We start from the raw sequence: 27,067 nt of genomic DNA, 5'->3' as shown, positions 1-27,067 counted from the left end.
ATTTAGCTCTTCCCTGTTAGAGTTTTTGTCTCATCTCCCTATGTTCAGCAACAAAATGCATCAATTTAATTCTATAAAGCATAATTTAATACTGGTTCTGAGGAAATTTCATTGATTTACCTGAAGGATCCCTATTCTTTGTTTGAAAATATCTAACTTTACGATGGAATTGTGCCACTATTTGACAAAACTTTATAGCAGACAATACGTGGAAGAAATTAGTCAACAATCTAATTAAACCTGCCTTTCAGATATTTATTGCTATATTCCCTATCACATTTTTCTTTTCTAGCTCCCTCTGTAAAATCATCATAGGCACAGATGCTCTTCTTTAATCACATGCAGATTTATCCTTTGTATTCATGTGGTAGCTCTATTTACATTTACATTCTGAATTCATGTGTTTCTATTATCCTTTTTTCATCTCACTTGTGCTTCATGAAAAATTTTTCAGTTATCAATGTGTTTTTTGATGAATTCTGGAATATAATGCAAGACAATGGCTGTAATTGAACAAGCAAATTGAACAAGCAAAAATAACCAAATGACACAAAATCAAATTGGGTGAGACAAGCTGTATCCTGTTATCTAAACTATTAGTCAAGGAGAACTGCAAAGACAGCCCTGGAAGGCATGCATGATCACTAGGAAAGAGACGGTTAGAACTTAAAAGGATTTGTGTCAAAATCACAACATTCCATGTCTTTTTCTTAGAATCACTTATTGAAGTGTGATATGCAAAAACTTGGACATTTGATGTATACAACTTGATCCATGCAATCGTCATCACAGTCTATGCCAGAAACATATCCAACACCTCTAAAAGTTTTCTCCTGCCCTCTTTATTTGTAATTATTTTTGTGTGATAAGAAAACATAAGTTCTACCCTCTAGCAAATTTTTAAGTGTACAATACAATATTGTTAACTACAGGCACTATGCTGTACACAGAATAAGTTCCATAGGACTTACTCATCTTGTGTAGCAAACTTTGTACTCTTTGATTAATACCTCCCCATTTTTCCCTCTCCCAGGCCCTGGCAACCACCATTCTACTCTCTGCTTCCATGAGTTTGACTATTTTAGATTCCTCATATAAGTTCCTCATGTAGTATTTTTTTGTCCTTCTGTATCTGGCTTATTTTGCTTAGTATGAGGTCTTCAATATTCATCCATGTTGTCACAAATGTCAGGATGTCCTTTTTTATGACTGAATAATATTCATGTGTGTGTGTGTGTGTGTGTGTGTGTGTGTGTATATATATATCACATCATCTTTACCCATTTGTCTGTTGATGGACACTTAGGTTGTTTCTGTGTCTTGGCTATTGTAAATAATGCTGCAATGAACCTGGGGTACAGATATCTTTTCAAATTAGTGATTTCATTTCCTTTGGATAAATACCCGTGAGATTGCTGATCATATGGTAGTTCAGTTTTTAGATTTTTGAGGAACCAACATACTATTTTCCATAGTGGCTGTACCACTTCACATTCCCACCAACAGTGCCTAAGAGTTCCTTTTTCTCCATATCCTCACCAACACTTATTATCTCTTGTCTTTTTGATAATACCCATTCTAACAGGTGTGAGGTGACCTCTCATGGTTCTAATTGAGCATTTTATATGATTTACTTTTTTTCCTTAGCATATCAACTGTACTTCTTTTATTTTTTAGTGTTTGCCTTGAGTTTGCAATACACATTTATAATTAATCCAAGTCCACTTTCAAATAACACTATACCACTCTACAGGTAGTGCAGGTACGTTATAATAATAAAATGTTTCTAATTTTTCCCTCTCATCCCCTGTATTAGGTAAATATATATATATATATATATATATATATATATATAAAGTGATTTTTTTAAAAGAGACTCTAAGTCACAACTGTTGGGTAATGAATTCTGAATGCCCAATGAATGATTTCCTCCAAAATGAAAGTACATTATTAAAAGCTACTTAAAATATGTTAAAATTTGAATAAATCAGACAGAAAATTGAAGTTAGAATTAATTCCTGGGGAAAAAATTCCCAGATTAAGGCATTTTTATTATCAAGTCTTTAAATTTTCAAGATACTTGCTGGTTAAATTTCCCACTGTATAGAAACTTGAAATATTAGTGCATTAAATCCATGGAGCTGGGTTTGTCTTATTATTCAAAAATGGAAAAGAATAATATATAAGAAACATATAGAACTAGCTCAGTTTAGCTTGCTCTTGAATATAGATGCAGAAATTCTAAATATAGCCATTCTATTTATAGTCATCAAGACTCACATCTAACGTGTCAGCAGATTACCTTGGTGGTTAAAATTATGGTAGAGAATCTCTGACAACCCACCACACCTGCCATCTTGTAACTATCAATGGGACCCAAATTCCTATTTAAATTAACAATAAATATACATGGCTTGATGTAACCAATACAATGTAATTATTTTTGACATGCTAAGTAATAAAACAACACAATTAATTAATTGAGGTAAATATATTGTCAAAAAGAAGATAATATCAAAAAAAGTGACTGCTCCCTGTTCATTAATACTATTATGTGTCTACTTGACTATATGTTAGATTTAAGGTGGATATTTTATTTCTATAGAAATGTGCAGCTTCTAAATTTTGCATGTCTAAATGGACTCTTCTTAGTTCTAGTTCAACTTTCTCATTTTACAAGTGAGGAAACTGAAACTCAATTTTTCATTGCTTGCCTAAGTCACAAGATGTTTAGAAAAAATGAAAAGTATGTGGATATTAAACAATTTATATTTGCAAATTTTTGGTCTTCTTAACAACTCCCTCATAATTTATAGTTTAGCACAGAATAAATATAGAATAGAATAATAAAAAGAAAAGAAAACAATATATGTTTAAGATGATTCCAAAGGATACACTATATTTTATTATATGACACAAAGCAAGAGATTCGGAGAAAGGTGTAATAGTCACCTTCTTATTGGCTCTGGAATAGAAAGGGAGTGGAGTCTTTGGGGCCACCTTAAGTGACTAAATCAGGACTGAGCTGCATCTACAAGATTCTGAAAGAAATTATATGCCTTTTTTTGTCTCTTTTCTCCACCTCTTCCATATATCTGTCACCTTCTTTCTTTGATGATTTATTTTCCTCCAAATTCAAATTTTCATTTAATGTATCAACAACTAAGTACTCATAAGTATTGGTCAAATAAGGTTCCTTGAATATTATAAAATATTCTGTCATTACTACTTGTATGTTACAAATAGATCCCATTATACTTATTCTATGTTCTTTAAGAAGAAATTCTAAGTCAGCTGTATCTTAAAAGGAATATATCTCTTTTCAAAGATCTAACAGAAATGTCCAGAAAACAGGTTAATTTTAACAAACAAAACCATTTAATTTTTCTTATCATCATAATAGTATGTAGAAACATCCCCTCCAAAATATTCTTTGACATTCAAGTACTTTCAAAACATCTTGAAACTTCCTAGCATTCTTTTTATTTATTTATTATTTTTTTTTCTAGCATTCTTAATTAGCCTGAATAAGACTTTAGCTGCAGACATGACAGAGGCAAAAGCAGCTTCAGATTCAAAATAAGTTTATATCCAAATAAAATAGTTGAAACAGAACATTTTCTGAGTTAACAATATTTTCTAGACCAAAGTATGATTTAATCACAATGTACATGCACACACACACACACATATGTCCATCTCTTCACAAGACAAGCAATCTCCTATGTAGCTAACTCATAGTAGCTATAAGTATAAGCTTCTCAACCTCTCTAGGATGTAGTTTCTTAGTCTGTAAAGTGGGATCAATAAGGTCATCTAATTCAGAGCTGTTGGGAGGGCTAAGTGAACCAATAAATGTAAGGCACATAGCAGAGCACCTCATACCAGGAAAACACTAAATATATATTAGTGATTATTATTACATGTATTTCTAAAGTTATTTTAAAATATTTAAGAATCATCATGTCCATCTTTAGAAGTATTTCTCCAAATGGATGCATTATTTTTAACCCCTAGACTTCTTTCCCAATAATCAAAGAAAAAGATTTTATTCATATAAGAATATTATTTATTGTAGTGCAATTCCTCATTTGTTTTTGTGGAAGCATCTTATGAAAAATGTAACAGTAAAAAAGCAATAATAACAGTTATAGCAGCAATAATAATAAAATTATAGTAATAACACCTTCCAACTTTTTACAGTCTATGAGTCCTCACAAAAGCCTTCAAATAAATAAAACAAACATTATAAATATCCTGTTACCCTACCTACCAATGTGCACATCTTGTTTTAATAACAGATGATAAATTTGAGGCTCTAAGGGATACAGATAAAATTATACAGCAGATTGGTGAGGTGAGCACACAAGATAGAATTTCCATCCAGATTCTGTAGCTCTTCATCTATTGCTCTTATCACTGTTACCTGAAATCTTCCTTCTAGTATATTAGAATACAACATTAGGATTAGTCAGAAAATCCTTTTTATTTTGACAATGTTTGTAAAATTATGATAGGAATAGATATATAGATATAAAAGTCCCCTCCTGCCAGCAGGATTATTCAATAAATTACTTTAAAATCAATGTCCTGTCATTCAGAACACACTATTCCACATAAAATCCACTCCCTTATGAAACTGCATTGCTAAAATATTCCTTCCTGGTAGTCCATAATTCAGACTATCCATTCTATAGCATTGATTGAATACATTTTATATGCTGGGCATGGTGCTAAGCACTATGGATACAAGGGTGAAAAGGGGAGATACAGTTCCTGCTGTCACTGAACTTACAGATTTCATTATTTAGAATGGATATGGATAATAGGACGGTTAAGTCACAATGTGGTTAAGGGCCATGACAGGAGAATTGCAGAGCTATGAGGGTGCACCAGGGAAACATAAGACCCCTACGTGCAGAGGTATGGTTCTCTTGTATATGTATAGGTTGTGGTAGGGGAAAATGCCCCAGTTATAAGAAAGACCATCAGCAAAAATATAGATGCTGGAAGAACTCAGTGAAGTATAATGTGGCTTCGACATAGAGGAAGGTAACCAGAAGTGAGAATGAAGTCATTGGCTGGGGCCATGCCATTAGGGCCTTGTAGACTTCATCCTATTAGCAGTGAGCCTCTGTGGACAGATTTTAGGCGTGGTAATGACAAGACTGGATTTCAATTTAGAAAGATCACTGTGTCCAGAGTGTGAAGGATGGTGTGGGAAATGTGGGGAACATCGTAGATGGCAGTAGAACAGTTTGAAGACCTTTACAGTGATCCTGGCCTGCCTAAATGTGGGGAGTTGCAGTGGAGAGGGAGAGAAGTGAATGCATTTGATAGGTATTTAGGAGACAAAAGGGATGGGAATTGCGGACTGGAAGTGGAGTGGGAGAGAGAAGACATTGTTTAGGATGGCACTCAGCTTTCTGGATTGGATACCAGGAGGGATAGTAGGTATAAACACAGGGTTGGGGTGTTTGGAAGAAGATGGTTTCAGAAAGGGGAATTCGCTTTGTGCCATGTTGTTGAAATGCCTATGGGAATCCAAGGAAAGATATCCAGAAGGCAGTTGACTATAGATTCCTGAATCTCTGGATTGGGATCTAGGTTGGAGATATAGCCCAGAAATTATAACTGAGATCATGGAAGGGAGAAGAGAAAAGGAGCTAGGAGAGAATTCACATTGACATAAAGAATTTAAAAGGGCAGGTAGAGAAAGTGGATCCCATGAGGGATGCTCAGAGGAATAGTCAGAGAGATGAGAGGAACCCCAAGGCAGTATGATATGTGGAAGCCCAGAGAGATTTTGAAGAAAGAATAGTCACAGTATCAAATGCTGCTCAGAAGTCAAGTTATAATGGAGGGATGTGTTATCCTTACGTCTAACATTTCCTTCCAGTTAAAGGGGAGCTAAAGTATGTACTCTAACTGCCTCGTTCCTCTGCTCGCTTCCTCTTTCTTCCTGGGAAATACAGTGATTTATTTGATTGGTAAATTTGGAAAGAGTAAATTGGGCATGTATGGTTTGAATCAGCCCCCTTTCCTGTCTGGGAATGAGCCTGTCCACCGAGAGAAGAAAGTCACTTCTGTCCTTCCTGCTGCTATATCTGGACACTCTCCCAAAGAAGCCTAGATGGAAGCAGAAGTTGAAAGTTAAGAGTAAGCAATGATTTGAAACGAGGGCTTTGGGTAAAGGCATTCATTCCATTAGGGGAAGGAATGGTCTAAGGCAACAGACAGTTCAGCTCCCTGCTTTGTGACAAAAGCCAAAGGACAGATCATAGGTTTCAATTAGTATTTGGTAGTTGAAAATTCAGAGTATTCCTGCCTAGTGGTCTTTATTTGTTCTAAAATTTAGAGAAAAGGGCATCCCCTGAGCTTGAGGAAGAAGGATGAAAGAAATTTCGTAAGAGTGGTAAAGAGTTGAAGAAAGTATGGACAATCAGAGAAAACTGGATAAGAATACAGACACCTTCCAATCAACACTGAACATTCAGGCCTTGACAATCTACATTCTCAGCAGCTGGGAGAAGGTCTAAATTTTCAAAGATCCATGGGTGGAGTTTTACCAGACAAATGTGAGTAAAAACTGTGAATAAAGGGGACTCATGTACTGTAAAGAGAGACAGTAAAGTGATAGGCAATGGAATCTAACTTGGCAAGAAATGGTGTTAGAAGCTAGGGATTCATAGGTAAGAGAACTGGAAAACTGGGAATTGCCCAATGAGAGTGAGAGGACAAGGGTTTGGAGTCATAAGTATGAAGGTATAAAGTATGAATGTAGTCTGTCATACAGAGTGAAGTAAGTCAGAAAGAGAAAAACAAATACCGTATGCTAACACATATATATGGAATCTAAAAAAAGAAAAAAAAAAAGGTTCTGAAGAACCTAGGGCCAGGACAGGAATAAAGATGCAGATGGAATGGACTTGAGGACACGGGGAGGAGGAAGGGTAAGCTGGGATGAAGTGAGAGAGTGGCATGGACATATATATACTACCAAACGTAAAATAGCTAGCTAGTGGGAAGCAGCTGCATAGCACAGGGAGGTCAGCTCAGTGCTTTGTGACCACCTAGAGGGGTGGGATAGGGAGGGTGGGAGGGAGGGAGACGCAAGAGGGAAGAGATATGGGGGATATATGTATATGTATAACTGACCTGCCTTGTTATAAAGCAGAAACTAACACACCATTGTAAAGCAATTACACTCCAATAAAGATGTTAAAAAAATAAAGTATGAATGTATGATGTCAGAAATAGAGCAGTTCTGGGGAGAGGTGTGATCTACGATACAGCCATGGAATTGGTGGTGAAGTAAAACATTGAGAGTTAATAAATTGAGGAACTGTGTTTAGAGTCCTAAAAGTTGCTGTCATCTGGAGTGTGGCAGGAATCAGCATAAAGACACAGAGCAAATGTGCAGCTAGTCATTCAATGAATGGAGTGAAGAGACTGAGTTGGTTGAATCCAGGAATGAGATTTGTAGAGGGCAGTAGAGTCAGAGGGCTTGAGACAAAATGCAACAGGAGAATTTAGATAACATTAGAGGTGAGTTTGTGTGGAAGTAGCAGTGGAGTTTAAAGGGGAAGCTGATCCCACTTCGTGACATAAGATATCTGAAGTTTGGGAAACAAAGTGCTCACCTCATGAAAAGATGGCGCGTGACTTTGTAGAGGAGCTGGGGAAGGGGCGTGGAAGGAGCTTTCCATAAAAATTGAGGACTGAGTTGGTTCGCACACACATGTATATTTTAAAATTCAATAGCTTTGTGTGCCCATAGGCACTGTATATGTAGATAACTATATACAGATAGGCAGAGATAATCCAAAATACTAAAATATTAACAGTGGGTATCTTAGAAAGGTGGTGTTATGGTGCACTTTTCCTCTATACTTTTCTGTAACTTCCAGATTGTTTACAATGAATATATACTACTTTTACAACCAGAAAAGTAATGCCAGCGTTTTTTTTTCTCAGTTTATATTTATGAGTTTCCATAGCAATATCATGAACAAGATCGGTTACTTTAAATTTGTTCTAACTAAATCAAAAGTACTTGATTTGGATGTGGTTTACAAGAGGGTGTATGATAAATGCCATCCAAATAGTACAAATCTATATATACTTGTAAATTACTCAGGGAATATATTACATTTAATATTTATAATTACAAAATAAATCATTTGCATTCTTTGGTTAACCTATTCTTTCTCTTTGCATACTTCTGGTCTCCAAAGCCCTTAATGACTTAAGTATGCTAAGCCATCCTTCAGACATGAACATGACCAGTACACTTCAGGTGCTTTATAAAAATATTTTTCATTTTTTATGATCACTAGGATGAAGATGGGGATGCTCTCTAATTAATGAAAACCATTCATTTAAACTCAATATAGATGTTGTAATTGTGTCTGTAGAGTATCGAGTGCTAATGAACATAGCTTATTACAAAATTAACCCAGAAATTGAAAACCTGTTATTCCTGACCTTTGCTATTATAGCATCTGGATCCTAGCATTTTGCTATTATATCACCAAATTTCCTATTCTCTTTTTCACGTATGACATCTATTTTTTTTTTCTTTTTCTGTCAACTGAATTAAATCACCCTGGCTTTACCTTTCCATTAAAGATTTGTTCTTAAGAAAGAAAAAAAATGCATGAGAATTTAAATTTATATTTTATGGTAATAATATGTCTTGGTTAGAAAAATAAAATTAAACAGATGGTTCACAGAAATAGAACTTACCACAGCAGATCAAAGTAGTCAGTTATTTTGTAGGGCCTCCCCTTCCTTTAACAACCAAATTCTTAATTCCAACAGTTCATCTTGTATCCCTGATTCAATATTGTCTTCAAATCCCCTCCAATTACTACTAGTCGATTGAATTTTGCAAGAATTGTTTTATTAACTAGTTTACATTAAGACATAGGCTTACACATTAGCCAGATTTCACACCATCATAATTATTTGAAAGAAGCAGTTCACACTGAGCTTTTAGTGATTTCATTGCTCTCCTTTATTTCCCTGCCATTTGCTTGTCCTCAATTTGGAGACAGGTTCTATTCCATTCCTCACACTCCTTTGGATGATAGCTAGTAAGTTCCTCTTTGTTGAATAACGAATCATTCAGCTTCCAGATATTTTAAGAGATATTGATACTGTCATGATGAAAAATGTCAAATTCTGTTCACACTGTCCCTCTAGAGCATGCCTTTGATACCTCTATTTCCTCTTTCTCCTTATGTGAGCAACGTCTGTTTTGCCAGTACTGGAGTATATCGGGTACTAGTTGATGGATTTTGTAACTGCACATAGAAATAATGTATTTATTAAAATGGTTCACTGAGTGATTCTGCAACTGGATGTCTTACTGTAGTTGTATAATTGGTGGGCTAAGAAACTTCCTTTGTGTTCCAGTTAGTGTAGGTGTATGTGTGTGCATGTACATGCACGTGTACGCATCTATCCACATGTATGTGTACATACACACACAACTGGCGTATGTCTGTGAGAAAAAGAGGAGGAGAGAGATTAGTACACATAATACAGAAGGAAAGTGATTTAAGCTTATTCTATCTAGTAATTTAAAAACTAAATTAATCTAATTTCCTAGCACTATATTAAGCCCACCTATCACAGAACGAAGAAAAATATCTTAGCTCAAATATAAATAGTTCTCAAGGATATTAAAACTATACATGTATTCCATATAACTGAATTGTTATTTCCCCCTTGGTCTGGCAAATATTTCTTCCTTGTAGAATACATTATTCATTTATTTTTAACATTTAAAAATCTTTGCAAAATCCACATACTTAAAGTTTTCCTTTTAAACCATTTATCCAAACCAATCATTCTATTCACTGCAGCCTAAGCACATACATCAGATTTCGTTGTTGAGTGCTAATTTGCATTTGCATACTGTAATAGGCAGAATTCTAGAGATGGTCCCCTAAGATTCTAGCCCCCTGGCTATTCAATCAGTGATGTATATCCTGCTGGAAAGAGATTTTATAGATATAATTAAAGTCCCAAATCAGTTTAGCTTAAATATGGAGATTATCTGGGTGGGCCTGACTCAATCAGGTGAGAGGCTAAACAGCAGAGTTTCTCTGGATGTACAGAAGTCAGAGAGAGATGTGCTCCTGCTGACCTAAAGGAAGAAGGAATAAAATGCCATGTTGTAAGATGGCTTGTGAGTAGGAGGCCTTTAATAGCTGACAGCCACCCCAGCTTGACAGCCAACAAGAAAATGGGGCCTCAGTTCTACCAACACAAAGAAAAAATTCTGGCAACACCCACAGTGTCTGGAAAAAGATCCAAGCCTCAGATGAGCATTGTAGCCTGGTTGATAACTTGACTTCAGCCTGTGGAACCTGAGCAGAGAATGCAGCCATGCCACACTGGACTTCTGACCTACAGAACTGTGAGATAATAAGTGGGCATTGCTTTCAGCCATTAAATTTGTGCTAATTTGAAAAAAAAAAATTATGCTAATTTGGTATGGAAGCAAAAGAAAAATAATACATATGTGTAATTATTTTGTGTGTTCTCCTATTTAAAAATGAAACTTGAAATTCTTCGATAGCAGGAATTATTGCTTAAACAAGTTGTGTGTTTATGCTAAATACTGATAGATCAAAAATTCTATTAACTGACCCAACTGTTTAACCAATAATTACCTCGATTATATACAGTTTCTTATTCACAGACATCATCATCATTGATATCGTAGACTCAAAAGTATTATTTTGGTTTTAACAGTGATTCCAGAAGAAGGGGGGGAAAACAAGAAGGACAATTTTAGTAAATGCTTTGGATACTCTGCTCTTATACACTTATCCTCTGGCATCCAGTTTACTTGTGCTGTCCTTTTATTGGGGAGGAAGAATTTTCCTCTACCATTCAAAGGTTCTTTTGGCAGGTCTAATAATCAAACCAACATGAGACAGATAAACAGAAGAAAAACAAATTTAATTTTATATGTACAGGAATCCCACATGCATGAGAGGGTCAGAGACAGAAGGGTAAAATGAGATATATATGTCATCCCAAGCTAAGGAATGGGACAGGGGCCTGGGGCTTCAGTGGTTCCACTGTGCAGGTACTGAGTAACTCTCCAAAATGGCCCACATCATCAACTTAAATACATTTGTCCCCCAGTACCTGCAGGAGTTTGTTTTCAGGACCCCCTTGGAAACCAAAATCTTTGAATGCTCAAGTCCCTTATATAAAATAGCATAGTATTTGCCTATAACATATGAACATCCTCCTGTATACTTTAAATCATCTCTAGATTACTATATAAATAGTTACCAGAACAAGGCAAATTCAAGTTTTACTTTTTGGAATTTTCTGGAATTTTTTTTTTTTTAATATTTTTGATCCATGGTTAATTGAATTCACAGATGCAGAACCTACACATATGGAGGGTCACCTGTACCATTTCCAGCTGAAGACTGGGGGAAGTGAGGAGGCCAATTATGGAGGTTATCAGGAAAAGCACAGTAAACAAGGGTATGTTTGTTCTGCAGATTTAAATCATTGCCTTCTCCATTGATAAGAGTATTTAGAGATTTAGAGTCATCCTCCTCTCCCTGGTACAGAGAAGGAAACACCCTTACAACTGGGGATTTCCTTTGCAAATGTCTCTCACAAAAGGTCAACTTCTACTCTTGTTTTCAGAGCTTCTCCTGTGCCCGCTGTTTATTAAAAATAATCAGCCTAAAATAATTCTTATGCCAAAGAGGCATATTTTGGGGTGAGAAATTCTGCTCCCCTTTAGTGGGTTACCTATAACTTTCTTCAGGGAACTATCGTTGCACTGCTGAGGTTGCTCAAAACCAGAAGTAGCTGGTAGTTGATGTCTCCTGGGGCAGGACCAGAACCAAAGGCTATGTGGGGTGGGAGTTTGAAAGCCCAGCTCCCTTGCCTCTAACAGAAAAGAAAAAAAAAAAAAAGCCACTGGTGTCGTTTCAGCTCCAGAGAACACAATGGAATCAGGCTAGGGCTGATACATTGCCTTAAATCCCACATTTCTTTGGAATATCTGATTTGCTCTTCTGCTTCCATGCCCACTTACTTGTTTTTCCTGGAATCATTTCCTTAATAAATCACATATCATTGAATCCTCATCTAAAGATCAGCTTGAGGACAATCCTGTCTAAGAAAAATACAAAATGAGCAAACAAAAGAAGCTTTGGAAATTCAATCATTTATAAAACGTTAAAGGATTAATGAAAATAATGGTAAAAATAAGAATTTATTCTGAGTATCAAATGGGGAATAATATACTAATATGTTGTTTTGGTTTTCATAGAAAACTACTTTCTTGAAGATGATTGCATTTGATTTCAGATGCCCCCTCAGAGTAGAAAATGATTGACATATACAAAATTGACTTGGCCCTATTCTTCCATGTAGCACATGATACAGAAATTGAACAAGTTATACAGCATGGCTATATGGCCATTTTATACGTTGGTGTCATTAGTATTAATAATATATTAAAACAGAAAAGTGACCTGTAGTTGGTAATACTAATATTCTATATTTAAATAAAAATATTTCCTGGAAAATATATGATACCTCATTCAGGAAACAGTGATAATATGAATGGATTCCCTTTGCCTTTCCAAACAGATAGGAACGCTAGCAGTATGGTCTTTACTGTAAAAATACTCAATTTAGAGTGACAGTGAAATAAGAGGATACTCTGACACTGTGGGTTTCAATACCATTCTGGAATTTAAGTATCAACTTTCAACCATTAATGATTTAGAATGGTTCCACTGTGCATAAATCAAGTTGGACATTTTGGGTGACAAGAGGGTTGATGATTTGACAAGATGTTAATGAAAGTGATGGAAATGTGCTTGTATGATTCATGCCAGGTACTGTGCTGAGCACTGAACATATATTACTTCATTTCCATAAATCCTCTCAACAATCTTAGAAATTATGTATTATTATCTTTCTCAGCCTTTAGTTATGATACCAAGGTCCTGAAAAAGTCACACAATAGAAAGGAAGGAAGGGAGGAAGGAAGGAAAGAAAAAGTCACACAATTAGAAAATAAAGGAGCCAGGTTCAGTATCAGCCTGTTTGAAAGAGTTTATATTCTTAACTACTGCATGGGAATGGTAAGCTACCAGATCTGTCTTGTGCATCTGCTCAAATTTAGGAAGTCTGTACAAAGCCGTATAGACGATGAATTTAAGCACTTAAAACTTTTCACTAACTTATCAATTTGTCATTAAACAAAATACATTTTAATAATTTATCCCTGTTCTAATAGTGTACAATCTTATTTGTTCATATTAGAAAGTAGTTTAAATTAAAGCTTCATTTTTGGAAGCTATAAATATTGTTCTAGGTGCTCAGGAAGAAACATATTTGATTTCAGATGCTCCCCATAGTAAACAGGAAGTGGCAAATACAAAACCGACTTGGCCAAATATTTATATGGAGCACATGATAAATTCTTACAGAGGTGGAAAGTTTGAAGTTTTATACAGAAAAAAGAGGTACACCATAACCATACGGAACATTGTTAAATAAATACAGAGGAAATCATGGCCAATTCCCATGTCACACTGCTTCAGATACAATTCTCATGAGCCAGTTACTGATATTTTAGCATAAAATTCAAAGAACAAATACTGTAAAAAACAGACATATATCAAGCGCACTATTTATTTTTTATCCTTTACCATTTAAGCATACGCAACACTTGTTATTAATATTCCCCCATCCCAGCTATGTAGTTTAAAATACTCCAAACTTAAAGAAAAATTGAAAGAGTAGTATAATAAACACACATATATCCTTCACTAGTACACCAATTAACATTTTGCCACATCTGTTCTCTCTCCTCTCTCTCTTTTATTTGTAGTTTATTTTCTTAATGTATATGCATGTGTGCACATGCACGCACACAGATTCACACCCAAATATTCAGCATGTATCTACTAAGAATGAGAACATTTTCCTATATAATAATAATCCCATCATCACAACCAAGAAATTTAACAATGATATGACAACATTGTCTAATTTATAGTCCATATTCAAGAGACCCAATTATGTCAGGGTCCAAATTAGAATCACCCTATAAATTTAGTCTCCTTTTTTTTTAGCTATGTATAATATGCTTTCTTTTTTCTTTCAATTTTATTGAGATATTATTGACATACATCACTGAACAAGTTTAAAGTGTATAACATAATGATTTGACTTACATACATTATGAAATGATTGCCACAGTAAGTTTAGTGGTTATCTATAATCTCTTACAGACACAAAATAAAAGAAAGAAAATTATTTTTTCTTGTGTTGAGAACTCAGGATTTACTCTATTAACAAATTTCATATGCAATATATAGCAGTGTTAATTATATTAATCATGTTGTATATTACATCCCTAGTACTTTTTTCTCCTATAACTGGAAGTTTGTATCTTTTGACTACCTTCATCACCATACAAAGATATTACATTTTTAAAATTTATTTCAAACTTTTTATACAATTTTTTTTTTTTTTTTTTTTTTTTTTTGATGGTACGCGGGCCTCTCATTGTTGTGGCCTCTTCTGTTGCGGAGAACAGGCTCCGGACGCGCAGGCTCAGCGGCCATGGCTCACGAGCCTAGCTGCTCTGCGGCATGTGGGATCTTCCCAAACCGGGACACGAACCTGTGTCCCCTGCACCGGCAGGCGGACTCCCAACCACTGCGCCACCAGGGAAGCCCTTTTATACAATTTTTAAAGATTACTTTAAAGTTATTACAAAATATAGCCCTCCAAGTCCATCCATGTTGCTGCCAATGGCAAAATTTCATTCTTTTTTATGGATGTAGTATTTCATTGTATATATATACCATATCTTTTTTTTTATTGGAGTATAATTGCTTTACAATGTTGTGTTAGTTTCTGCTGTACAACAAAGTGAATCAGCTATATGCATACATATATCCCCTCCCTCGTGGACTTCCCTCCCACCCACACCCCCCCATATCAACAATCTAGGTCATCACAAAACACTGAGATGAGCTCCCTGTGCCATACAGCAGGTTCCCATTAGCTATCTCTTTTACACATGGTAGTGTATATATTTCAATCTTAATCTCCCAATTTGTCCCACCCTCTCCTTCCCTGCCCTGCCCCCCATGGCCACATGACCGTTCTTTACATCGGCATCTCTATTCCTGCCCTGGAAATAGGTTCATCTGTACCATTTTCTACATTCCACATACGTGTGTTAATATATGATATTTGTTTTTCTCTTTCTGACTTACTTCACTCTGCATGAAAAACTCTAGGTTGATGCATGTCTCTACAAATGACCCAATTTCATTCATTTTTATGGTTGAGTAATATTCCATTGTATATATGTGCCACATCTTCTTTATCCATTCGTCTGTCTGCATTTAGGTTGCTTCCATGTCCTGGCTATTGTAAATAGTGCTGCAGTGAACATTGTGGTACATGACTCTTTTTGAATTATGGTTTTCTCAGGGTATATGCCCAGAAGTGGGATTGCTGGGTCATATGGTAGTTCTATTTTTAGTTTTTTAAGGAACCTCCATACTGTTCTCCACAGTGGCTGTATCAATTTACATTGCCACCAACAGTGTAGGAGGGTTTGCTTTTCTCCACACCCTCTCCAGCATTTATTGTTTGTAGATATTTTGATGATGGCCATTCTGACTGGTATGAAGTGATACCTCATTGTGGTTTTGATTTGCATTTCTCTAATAATTAGTGATGTTGAGTATCTTTTCATGTGCCTCTTGGCCATCTGTATGTCTTCTTTGGAGAAATATCTATTTAGATCTTCCACCCATTTTTTGATTGGGCTGTTTCTTTTTTTTTGATATTGAGCTGCATGAGCTGTTTGTATATTTTGGAGATTAATCCTCTGTCTGTTGCTTCACTAGCAAATATTTTCTCCCTTTCTGACAGTTGCCTTTTCATCTTGTTTCTGACTTTAGGAGGTGAGTCAAAAAAGATCTTGCTGTGATTTATGTCAAAGAGTGTTCTGCCTGTGTTTTCCTCTAAGAGTTTTATAGTGTCTGGTCTTACATTTAGGTCTTTAATCCATTTTGAGTTTATTTCTGTGTATGGTGTTAGGTAGTGTTCTAATTTGATTCTTTCACATGTAGCTGTCCATTTTTCCCAGCACCACATATCGAACAGGCTGTCTCTTTTCCATTTTATATTCTTGCCTCCTTTGTCATTGATTAGGTGACCATAGGTGCATGGGTTTATCTCTGGGCTTTTATCCTGTACCATTGATCTATATTTCTGTTTTTGTGCCAGTACCATACTGTCTTGATTACTGTAGCTTTGTAGTATAGTCTGAAGTCAGGGAGCCTGATTCCTCCAGCTCCGTTTTTCTTTCTCAAGATTGCTTTGGCTATTTGGGGTCTTTTGTGTTTCTATACAAATTGTAAAATTTTTTGTTCTAATTCTGTAGAGAATGCCATTGGTAATTTGATAGGGATTGCATTGAATCTGTAGATTGCTTTGGGTAGTAGAGTCATTTTCACATTATTGATTCTTCCAATCCAAGAACATGGTATATCTCTCCATCTCTTCGTATCATCTTTGATTTCTTTCATCAGTGTTTTATAGTTTTCTGAGTACAGGTCTTTGGCCTTCTTAGGTAGGTTTATTCCTAGGTATTTTATTCTTTTTTGTGTGTGTGTGATGGTAAGTGAGATTGTTTCCTAAATTTCTCTTTCTGATCTTTTGTTGTTAATATATAGGAATGCAAGAGGTTTCTGTGTATTAATTTTGTATCCTGCAACTTTACTACATTCATTGATTAGCTCTAGTAGTTTTCTGGTGGCATCTTTAGCATTTTCAATGGATAGTATCATGTCATTTGCAAACAGTGACAGTTTCCTTCTTCTTATCCTATTTGGATTCCTTTTATTTCTCTTTCTTCTCTGATTGCCATGGCTAGGACTTCCAAAACTATGTTGAATAAGACTGGTGAGAGTGGACATCCTTGTCTTGTTCCTGATCTTAGAGGAAATGCTTTCAGGTTCACCATTGAGAATGATGTGTGCTGTGGGTTTGTCATATATGGCCTTTATTATGTTGAGGTAAGTTCCCTCTATGCCCACTTTCTGGAGAGTTTTTATCATAAATGGGTGTTGAATTTTGTCAAAAGCTTTCTTTGCATCTATTGAGATGATCATATGGTTTTTCTCCTTCAATTTGTTAATATGGTTTATCACATTGATTGATTTGCGTATATTGCAGAATCCTTGCATTCCTGGAATAAACCCCACTTGATCATGGTGTATGATCCTTTTAATGTGCTGTTGGATTCTGTTTGCTAGTATTTTGTTGAGGATTTTTGCATCTATGTTCATCAGTGATATTGGCATGTAGTTTTCTTTCTTTGTGACATCCTTGTCTGGTTTTGGTATCAAGGTGATGGTGGCCTCGTAGAATGAATTTGGGAGTGTTCCTCCGTCTGCTATATTTTGGAAGAGTTTGAGAAGGATAGGTGTTAGCTCTTCTCTAAATGTTTGATAGAATTTGCCTGTGAAGCCATCTGGTCCTGGGCTTTTGTTTGTTGGAAGATATTTTATTACAGTTTCAATTTCATTACTTGTGATTGGTCTGTTTACATTTTCTAATTCTTCCTAGTTATGTGTCTGGTTCTTCCAGGTTGTCCATTTTATGGGCATATAGTTACTTGAAGTAGTCTCTTATGTTCCTTTGTATTTCTGTGGTGTCAGTCATAATTGCTCCTTTTTCATTTCTAATTTTATTGATTAGAGTCCTCTCCCTTTTTTTTTTGGTGAGTCTGGATAAAGGTTTATCAATTTTCTTTATCTTCTCAAAGAACCAACTTTGGGTTTATTAACCTTTGCTATTGTTTTCTTTGTTTCTCTTTCATTTGTTTCTGCTCTGATCTTTATGATTTCTTTCCTTCTACTAACTTCGGGTTTTCTTTGTTCTTCTTTCTCTAATTGCTTTAAGTGTAAGGTTAGATTGTTTATTTGAGATGTTTCTTGTTTCTTGAGATGAAACTGAATTGCTATAAACTTCCCTCTTAGAACTGTTTTTCTGTGTCCATAGGTTTGGGGTCATTGTGTTTTCACTGTCATTTGTTTCTATGTATTTTTTTGTATCCTCTTTGATTTCTTCAGTGACATCTTGGTTATTTAGCAGAGCACTGTTTATCCTCTAAGAGTTTGTGTTTTTTACATTTTTTTTCCTGTAATTAATTTCTAATCTCATAGAGTTGTGGTTGGAAAAGATGCTAATACAATTCCAATTTTCTTAAATTTTCCAAGGCTTGATTTGTGACCCAAGGTGTGATCTATTCTGTAGAATGTTCCGTGTGCACTTGAGAAGAAAGTGTATTCTTCTGCTTTTGGGCGGAATGTCCGAAAATATCAATTAAATCTATCTGGTCTGTTGTGTCACTTAAAGCTTGTGTTTCCTTATTAAATTTCTGTCTGGATGATCTGTCCACTGGTGAAAGTGGGGTGTTAAAGTCCCCTACTATGATTGTGTTACTGTCGATTTCCCCTGGTATGGCTGTTATAGCATTTGCCTTATGTACTGAGGTGCTCCTATGTCGGGTGCATAAATATTTACAATTGTTATATCTTCTTCTTGGATTGATCCCTTGATCATTATGTAGTGTCCTTCTTTGTCTCTTGTAACAGTCTTTATTTTAAAGTCTGTTTTATCTTTTATCTGCCACTCCACCTTTCTTTTGATTTCCATTTCCATGGAATATCTTTGTCCATCCCCTCACTTTCAGTCTGTATGTGTCCCTAGGTCTGAAGTGGGTCTCCTGTAGACAGCATATGTACGGGTCTTGTTTTGAATCCATTCAGCCAGTCTGTGTCTTTTGGTTGGAGCATTTAATCCATTTACATTCAAGGTTATTATCGGTATGTATTTTCCTATTACCATATTCTTAATTGTTTTGGGTTTGTTTTTGTAGGTCTTTTTCTTCTCTTGTGTTTCCCACCTAGAGAAGTTCCTTTACCATTTGTTGTAAAGCTGGTATGGTGGTGCTGAATTGTCTTAGCTTTTGCTTGTCTGTAAAGTTTTTCATTTTTCCGTCTAATCTGTATGAGATCCTTGCTGGGTAGAGTAATCTTGGTTGTAGGTTTTTTCCTTTCATCACTTTAAATATATCCTGCCACTCCCTTCTGTTCTCCAGAGTTTCTGCTGAAAAATCAGCTGACAACCTTATAGGGAATCCCTTGTATGTTCTTTGTTGCTTTTCCCTTGCTGCTTTTAGTATTTTTTCTTTGAATTTAATTTATGTTAGTTTGCCTACTATGTGTCTAGGTGTGTTTCTCCTAGGATTTATCCTGTATGGAACTCTCTGCACTTCCTGGAGTTGGGTGGCTAGATCCTTTCCCATTTAGGCTCATTTTCGACTATAATGTCTTCAAATATTTTCTCAGACCCTTTCTCTTTCTCTTCTTCTTCTCGGACTCCTATAATTCGAATGTTGTTGTGTTTAATGTTGTCCCAGAGGTCTCTGAGACTGTCCTCAATTCTTTTCATTCTTTTTTCTTTATTCTTCTCCTCAGCAGTTATTTCCACCATTCTTCCTTCCAGCTCACTTATTCGTTCTTCTGCCTCAGTTATTCTGCTATTCATTCCTTCTCGTGTGTTTTTCATTTCAGTTATAGTGTTGTTTATCAGTTTTTTTGTCTTTAATTATTCTAGGTCTTTGTTAAACATTTCTTATATTTTCTCAGTCCATGCTTCCATTCTATTTCTGAGATTTTGAATCATTTTTACTGTCATTTCTCTGAATTCTTTTTCAGGTAGGTTTCCTATTTCCTCTTCATTTATTTGGTCGTGTAAGATTTTGCCTTGCTCCTTCATCTGTAACATATTTTTTTTGTCATCTCGTTTTTTTTTTGGGTTTTTTTTTTTTGCGGTATGTGGGCCTCTCACTGCTGCGGCCTCTTCCATTGCAGAGCATAGGCTCCGGACGCGCAGACTCAGTGGCCATGGCTCACGGGCCTAGCCGCTCCGTGGCATGTAGGATCTTCCCGGACTGGGGCACGAACCCGTGTCCCCTGCATCGACAGGCGGACTCTCAAGCACTACGCCACCAGGGAATCCCTCATCTCGTTTTTTTTGATGGGTGGGGCTGTGTTCCTGTCTTACTGGTTGTTTGGCCTGAGCCTTCCAGCACTGGAATTTGTAGGCAGTTGTGTAAAGCCAGGTCTTGGTGCTGAGATAGGGTCCTCCAGGAGACCTCACTCTGATTAATATTCCCTGGGGTCTGAGGTACTCTGTTAGTTCAGTGGTTTGGGCTCAGCACTCCCGCCACAGGAGCTCAAGCCCAACTCCCAGCCTGTGAACCAATATCCTGCAAGTCGCATGGCATGGCAAAAAAAAAAAAAAAGAGCAGAACAATAACAAAGAATGAAAAATAAAGTACAAATAGAAAAATAAAAATATATTAGAAAAAATAAAAATATAAGTGAAACAACAGCAGCAAGGTAAAACAGAGTCACGATAGCAAGAAAAAAAAAGGCCAGAAAAGGCCTTGGCTGTGAGGGGGTGGGGCTTAGGCGGGGGCGTGGCTTAGGCGGGGGTGGTGTTTACATAGGTGTGGGGCCTATGTCAGGACCCACAGAGCTGGAAAAGACTCTCAGGGGTGGGGCTTAGACCCAGTGTGGCCAGAGGGGGCCTCAGACTGCGGATGTTTAGGCCCGGGACCCCAGCAGGCTCACTGGGGCCCAAGTGGGCATTCCCTTCCAGTCACTGCTGATTCCCCTCACCCTGAGTGGGCCCTTCCTGAGCGTGGCCCCTCCTCTCCCCAAGATGCCCCTCAGGGTCAGAGATCTGGTCTTGCCTCTACTTTTCCTCCCGCCCCCTCCATCCCTCCCACTCCCGCAGTACCCTTGCAGCTGGAGGGGCCCTTGGAGGGTAGAGGATCAGGCCTGGGACCTCAGCTGGCTCCTCAGGGCCTGAGTGGGCAGGGGAAACACTGGCCATGTTCCCTTCCGATCCTCTGATCCCCCAAGGGTCTCTCCCTGTCCCTGTTGATCCCTTCACTCTAAGTGGGTCCCTCTGAGCGTGGGAACCCCTCCCCTCCCCTCCCCTAGCCACCCCTCAGGGGCGCCACTCCCATCCTGCCTCCACATCTCCTCCCCCTTCACTCCCTCCACATCCTACCTGGTCGCTCAGGGGTTCCTCCTGTCCCCTTAAGTGTTCGATGTCCCCCACCAGCCCCTAGTAGCTGCCCTAGTTGTGAGGAGATGCGAATTCCATGTCATCCTACTCTGCCATCTTGACTCCGTCCCCTGTACCACATCTTTATCCATTCATCTGTTGATGGACACTTAGGTTGCTTCCATATCTTGGCAGTTGTAAATAATGTTGTTGTGAACAGTGGGGTGGATGTATCTTTTCGAATTAGTGTTTTTGTTTTTTTCGGATATATACTCAGGAGTGGGATTGCTGGGTCATATGGTAGGTCTATTTTTAGTTTTTTGAGAACCCCCCACACTGTTTTCCAGAGTGGCTGCACCCATTTACTGACTATATTCCCCACTGTACCTTTCATCTTGGGACTCATTTATGTTATAATTGGAAGTTTGTACCTCTTAATTTCCCTCACCTATTTCACTCACACCCCCCCTTGTTTATTCTCCGTACCTATGACTCTATTTCTGTTTTGTAATGTTTGTTCATTTGTTTTATTTTTTCAATTCCACATATAAGTGAAATCATATGGTATTTGTCTTTCTCTGTCTGACTTATTTCACTTAGCATAATACCCTCTAAGATCCATCCATGTTGTCAAAAATGGCAGGATTTCATTCTCTTTTATGGATGAGCAATGTTCCATTGTATATATGTACCACATCTTTATCCACTCACCGATCAATGGGCACTTAGGTTGCTTCCATATCTTTGAATTTAGTTTCCTTTAATGCAGTACAGTCAATTGTTTGATCTTTCATGGCATTGACATTCTTGAAGAGATGAAGCCAGTGCTCTGATTTTCCTCTCATGACTGGATGAGTTTAAACTTTCATGGCAAGAAAATTCCCTATGGGCTATGGTAAAATTCACATAGCATCTCATCAGGAAGTACTGCAGGTCAGAGTGCCACATTATTAGTGATGCTGAGTTTTGTCATGAGGGGAGCAGAATTTGCCACCCCAAAAGATTCCTCTTTGGAATAAGGATTATTTTAGGCTGATTATTTTTAATAAACAGTAAACACAGGAGAAGCTCTGAAAACAGACTAGAAGTTTCCCTTTTGTAAGAGACCTTTATAATGTATTTATAAAGGAAATCTCTATTTTGTAAGGGTGTCTCCCTCACTGTACCAGAAAGAGAAGGGTGGCTCTAAATCGCTAGAATCTCTTATCTGTGGAGAAGGCTGGGACTTAAATCTGTATAACAACCTTACCCTTGTTTAGTGTGCTTTTCCCAGCAACTTCCCATACCTGGCATCCACCCCACCCCACCCCAGCATCTTCTTTTGTCTTTAGCTGGAGATGGTATTTAAAGTGGTGGCTCAGACCATTTCAGGGAGTTACTGTTTTCCTGGGTCTCTCCCATGTATACAGGAGGTATACATGTTATTAAGCTTCTGTTTTTCTCCTCTATGAAAGGATTTCTATCTAAAATGGAACCACAGGATTTGATATGGAGAATGTCACGCATGCATCCTCAGAAGAATAGAGTTTAAGAGCTGAGAGACTGATTTCCCATTAATGCCTGATTTACAGAAGACTAAGCCTTATCTCTTGACCAGTGAACATCCACCAAAAATCTCTCCCCATCCTGAAGCCAGTGAACTTACTGCTTACACTTTGGCTGGACTTTCCCTTCTTTTTGCTTCTTGCCCATAAATACAGCTGACCCCAAACCCTCAACAGACTTGCCTGTTACTTGCTACAGCATGCTTTTCCCAAATTGCAATTCCTCAGCTCTTCCCAGATAAACTTGGTTTCAGGTCATTTGAGCTTCCCTCAGTTTACCTCTTTGTTTAGGTTGACACCTGTTAACTTGTCCTTTATTACAAGGGTGTCTCAGCCAAGAACCTAGAAAGGTAGAGGAAAAATTATCTTTCCTCCCCCACAGTTATCTGGTTATGGTATAAGATAACAGATACCTTCATATTAAAGCTATCTTTTCTCTTGGTAATTAATAACTAACATGTGGATGAGACTTTGAGACTGTGTGAACATCCACTTCCTTATCAACTTTTGCCTCAGGGGTCCTGCATATAAAGTATATACTCTGTGTCTGGGTGGTTTAAAGCCTTCTGGAAGGGTTCCTCCAAGCAGCTAGGTCAGTGGTTCTCCAGGCTGAAAACTACCCAGTCAGACTCCAAAACTGAAAAGTGCAGGACAGCAGCATCAGAAGATGGGAAAGAAACCAGATGCTTTTTGGGAATTCCCTGGCGGTCCAGTGGTTAGGAATCTGTGCTTCCATTGCAGGGGGCCTGGGTTTGATCCCTGGTCGGGGAGCTAAGATCCCACAAGCCCCACAGTGCAGCCAACAAAAATAATAAATTAATTAAAAAAATAAAAGAAACCAGATGCGTTTTATAGCAGTGTGAGGAAGTGAGTGTGTAAATTTGTTTTATGCATTATAAATTTACAGAATCAGGCTTCCCTGGTGGCACAGTGGTTGAGAATCTGCCTACCAATGCAGGGGACATGGGTTCAAGCCCTGGTCTGGGAAGATCCCACATGCCGCGGAGCAACTAGGCTCGTGAGCCACAGCTACTGAGCCTTCGTGTCAGGAGCTTGTGCTCCACAACAAAAGAGGCCACGACAGTGAGAGGCCTGCGCACTGCAGTGAAGAGTGGCCCCTGCTCGCCACAATTAGAGAAAGCCCTCGCCAGAAACGAAGACCCAGTGCAGACTAAATAAATAAATAAATAGCGTTCCCTTAAAAAAAAAAAAATTTACAGAATCCGTACATCTTTTAAGTAAAACAGCCAGAAATTATTATTACTCTTTTTATGAACTTCAGGCCCTGCATGTAGACCCTGCAATTTCTCTACTTTCCTCCAACAGGTTGTCTAAGAATAGTAATATTTTAGAACCATATAAAGCTAAGAATTATAGTGATAATTGATCTATGTCTATGCAAATCAATTATTCTTATGTTAACACGTTTACTATGATACATCCTTTCTGTATAACTTCACTTCCAAATATATTGTGTTAATCTTTTGCTGGTTAATATTTTATAGGATCAGAGTTAGTTCATCCAACCAAATCATTTGGCTAAGTTCTGCTAAGAATTCATTGACAAGAATCTGTTGATTTCCAGTATAAATCAGTACACAATAAATGCCATTGACTCACAGTTGGGATGATAGTCCTAATATCACAGTTCTAAAAATGTACTTTTATAATTCTTACTTTTTCACAGCATGGATGCTCTCCATCTCCTGTGAAACTCAGAAAGCTAGAATTAATGAACACTGCTTTTAGAACTCGCATGCCTTAAAGTAGTTATTTTTTTACATAAATAATGCAAGAAGAAATTAAAATATGAAAATACAAATATATTTCAAATAGCGTCAGTAACACATGGTTTCTGAATGAAATTTAAGAGCTATATAAATCAGTAGGTCATTGTATACTGCTATTATGAAAATCTGATTTCTTTGCTTCATTTTTATCTATAGAACTTATTATTTTAACATATTGTTCTAACGTCTATGAAAATCTTTACCAAAAACTGTACATTTTTAAAGTTTATTTCCTTTTTAATTGAAGTACAGATGATTTACAATATTATATTAGTTTCAAGTTTCAAATATTAGATTCAGTATTTTTATAGATTATATTCCATTTAAAGTTATTATAAAATATTAGCTATACTCCCTGTGCTGTACAATATATCCTTGTAGTTCCTCTTAATCCCCTACCACTATCTTGTCCCTCCCGCCTTCCCTTTCCCCACTGGTAACCAGTAGTTTGTTTTCTATATCTGTTTTGTTATATTCATTCATTTTTTGATTTTTTAGATTCCACATAAAAGTGATATACTTTTATCATAAAAGTGATGTCTTCCTCTGTCTGATTTATTTCACTAAGCATAATACCCTCCAGGTCCATCAAAGTTGTTGCAAATGGCAAAATTTCATTCTTTTTTATGCTGGGTAATATTCCATTTGTGTGTGTGTGTGTGTATACCGTTTCTTCTTTATCCATTAATCTGTTGATAGACATTTAGGTTGCTTCTGTATTTGGCCTTTTGTAAATAATAATGCTATGAACTTTGGGATACATGTATCTTTTCAAATGAGTGTTTTCATTTTCTTCAGATATATACCCACGAGTGGAATGGCTGGATCATATGGGAACTCGATTTTTAGTTTTTTGATGAAGTTCCACACTGATTTCCATAGTGGCTGTGCCAATTTACATTCCCAGTGTACTAGAGTTCCTTTTTCTCCACATCCTCCCCAGCATTTGTTATTTGTGGTGTTTTTGGTGATAGCCATTCTGACAGGTGTGAGGTGATATTTCATTTGGTTTTGGTTTGCATTTCTTTGATGATTAGTGAAGTGAAGCATCTTTTCATGTGTCTGTTGTATATCTTCTTTGGAAAAATGCCCATTCATATTTTCTGCCCATTTTTTAATTGGGTTTTTTGTATCTTTGATATTGAGTTGTATGAGCTGTTTATATATTTTGGATATTAACTACATATTGGTCTTAGCAGTTGCAAATATTTTCTCCCATTCAGGAGGTTGTCTTTTCATTTTGTCAGTGGTTTCCTTTGCTGTGCAAAAGCTTTTAAGTTTGATTAGGTCCCATGTGTTTATTTTTGTTTTTGTTTCCATTACTCTAGGAGACAGATCCAAAAAATATTGCTACAGTTTATGTCCAAGAGTTTTCTGCTTTTGTTTCCTTCCAGGAGTTTTGGGGTTTCCAGTCTTACATTTAGGCCTTTAATCCATTTTGAGTTTATTTTTGTATGTAGTGTGAGAGAATGTTCTAATTTCATTCTTTTACATGTAGTTGTCCAGTTTTCCCAGCACCACTTATTGAGGAGACTGTCTTTTCTACATTGTATATTCTTGCCTCCTTTGTTGTAGATTAATTGACCATAAGTGCATAGGTTTATTTCTGGGCTCTCTATCCTGTTCCATTGATCTATGTGTCTGTTTTTGTGCCAGTACAGTACTGTTTTGATTACTATAGCTTTGTAGTATAGTCTGAAGTCTGGGAGGGTGATAACTCCAGCTTTGTTTTTATTTCTCAAGAACACTTTGACAATTCTGGATCTTTTGTGGTTCCATATAAATTTTAGGATTATTTGCTCTAGTTCTGTGGAAAATGTCATGGGTATTTTGATAGGAATTGCAATAAATCTGTAGACTGCTTTGGGTAGTGTGGTCGTTTAGCAATATTAATTCTTCCAATCCAAGAGCATGGGATATCTTTCTATTTCTTTGTATCATCTTCAGTTTCCTTTATCACTGTTTTATATTTTTCAGTGTATAGGTCTTTTACCTCCTTGGTTAAGTTTATTTCTAGGCATTTTTTTGGGGGGTGTTGTATGTTGTTAAACGAGATTTTTTTACCTCCTCTTCCTAATATTTCATTATTAGTATCAAGAAATGCAACAGATTTCTATATATTAATCTATCATACTTTCTTATGGAATTCACTTATTAGTTCTAATAGTTTTTGTGTGGAGTCTGTAGGGTTATCTATAATAGAGTATCATGTCATCTGCAAATAATGAAAGTTTTACCTCTTCCCTTCCAATTTGGGTACCTTTTATTTCTTTTTCTTGTTTGATTTCTGTGGCTAAGACTTTCAATACTATGTTGAATAGAAGCAGTGAGAGTGGGCATCCTTGTCTTGTTCCTGAGTTTAGTAGGAAGGCTTTCAGCTTTTCACCGTTGAGTATTATGTTGGCTGTGGGTTTGTGTAAATGGCCTTTATTATGTTAGGATATATTCCCTCTGTACCCACTTTGGTGAGAGTTTTTATCATGAATGGATGTTGAATTTTGTCAAATGCTTTTTTTTCTGCATCTATTGAGATGATCATGTGGTTTTTGT

General features: G+C 36.8%; 1 pseudogene; it reads right to left on the bottom strand.

Annotated features, from left to right (window-relative positions):
• LOC111169594 (serine/threonine-protein kinase MRCK beta-like) overlaps positions 1–21,006 on the bottom strand; it is a 77,642-nt pseudogene extending 56,636 nt beyond the window's left edge.
• Positions 21,007–27,067: the final 6,061 nt, after the last annotated feature.

This window comes from Delphinapterus leucas, chromosome X (assembly GCF_059928025.1).
Source record: "Delphinapterus leucas isolate spDelLeu-1000000601 "Yukka" chromosome X, BTC_Dleu_Yukka2, whole genome shotgun sequence".
In the NCBI taxonomy this organism is placed as follows: Eukaryota; Metazoa; Chordata; class Mammalia; order Artiodactyla; family Monodontidae; genus Delphinapterus; species Delphinapterus leucas.
This window is presented reverse-complemented; position numbering and strand designations above follow the sequence as displayed.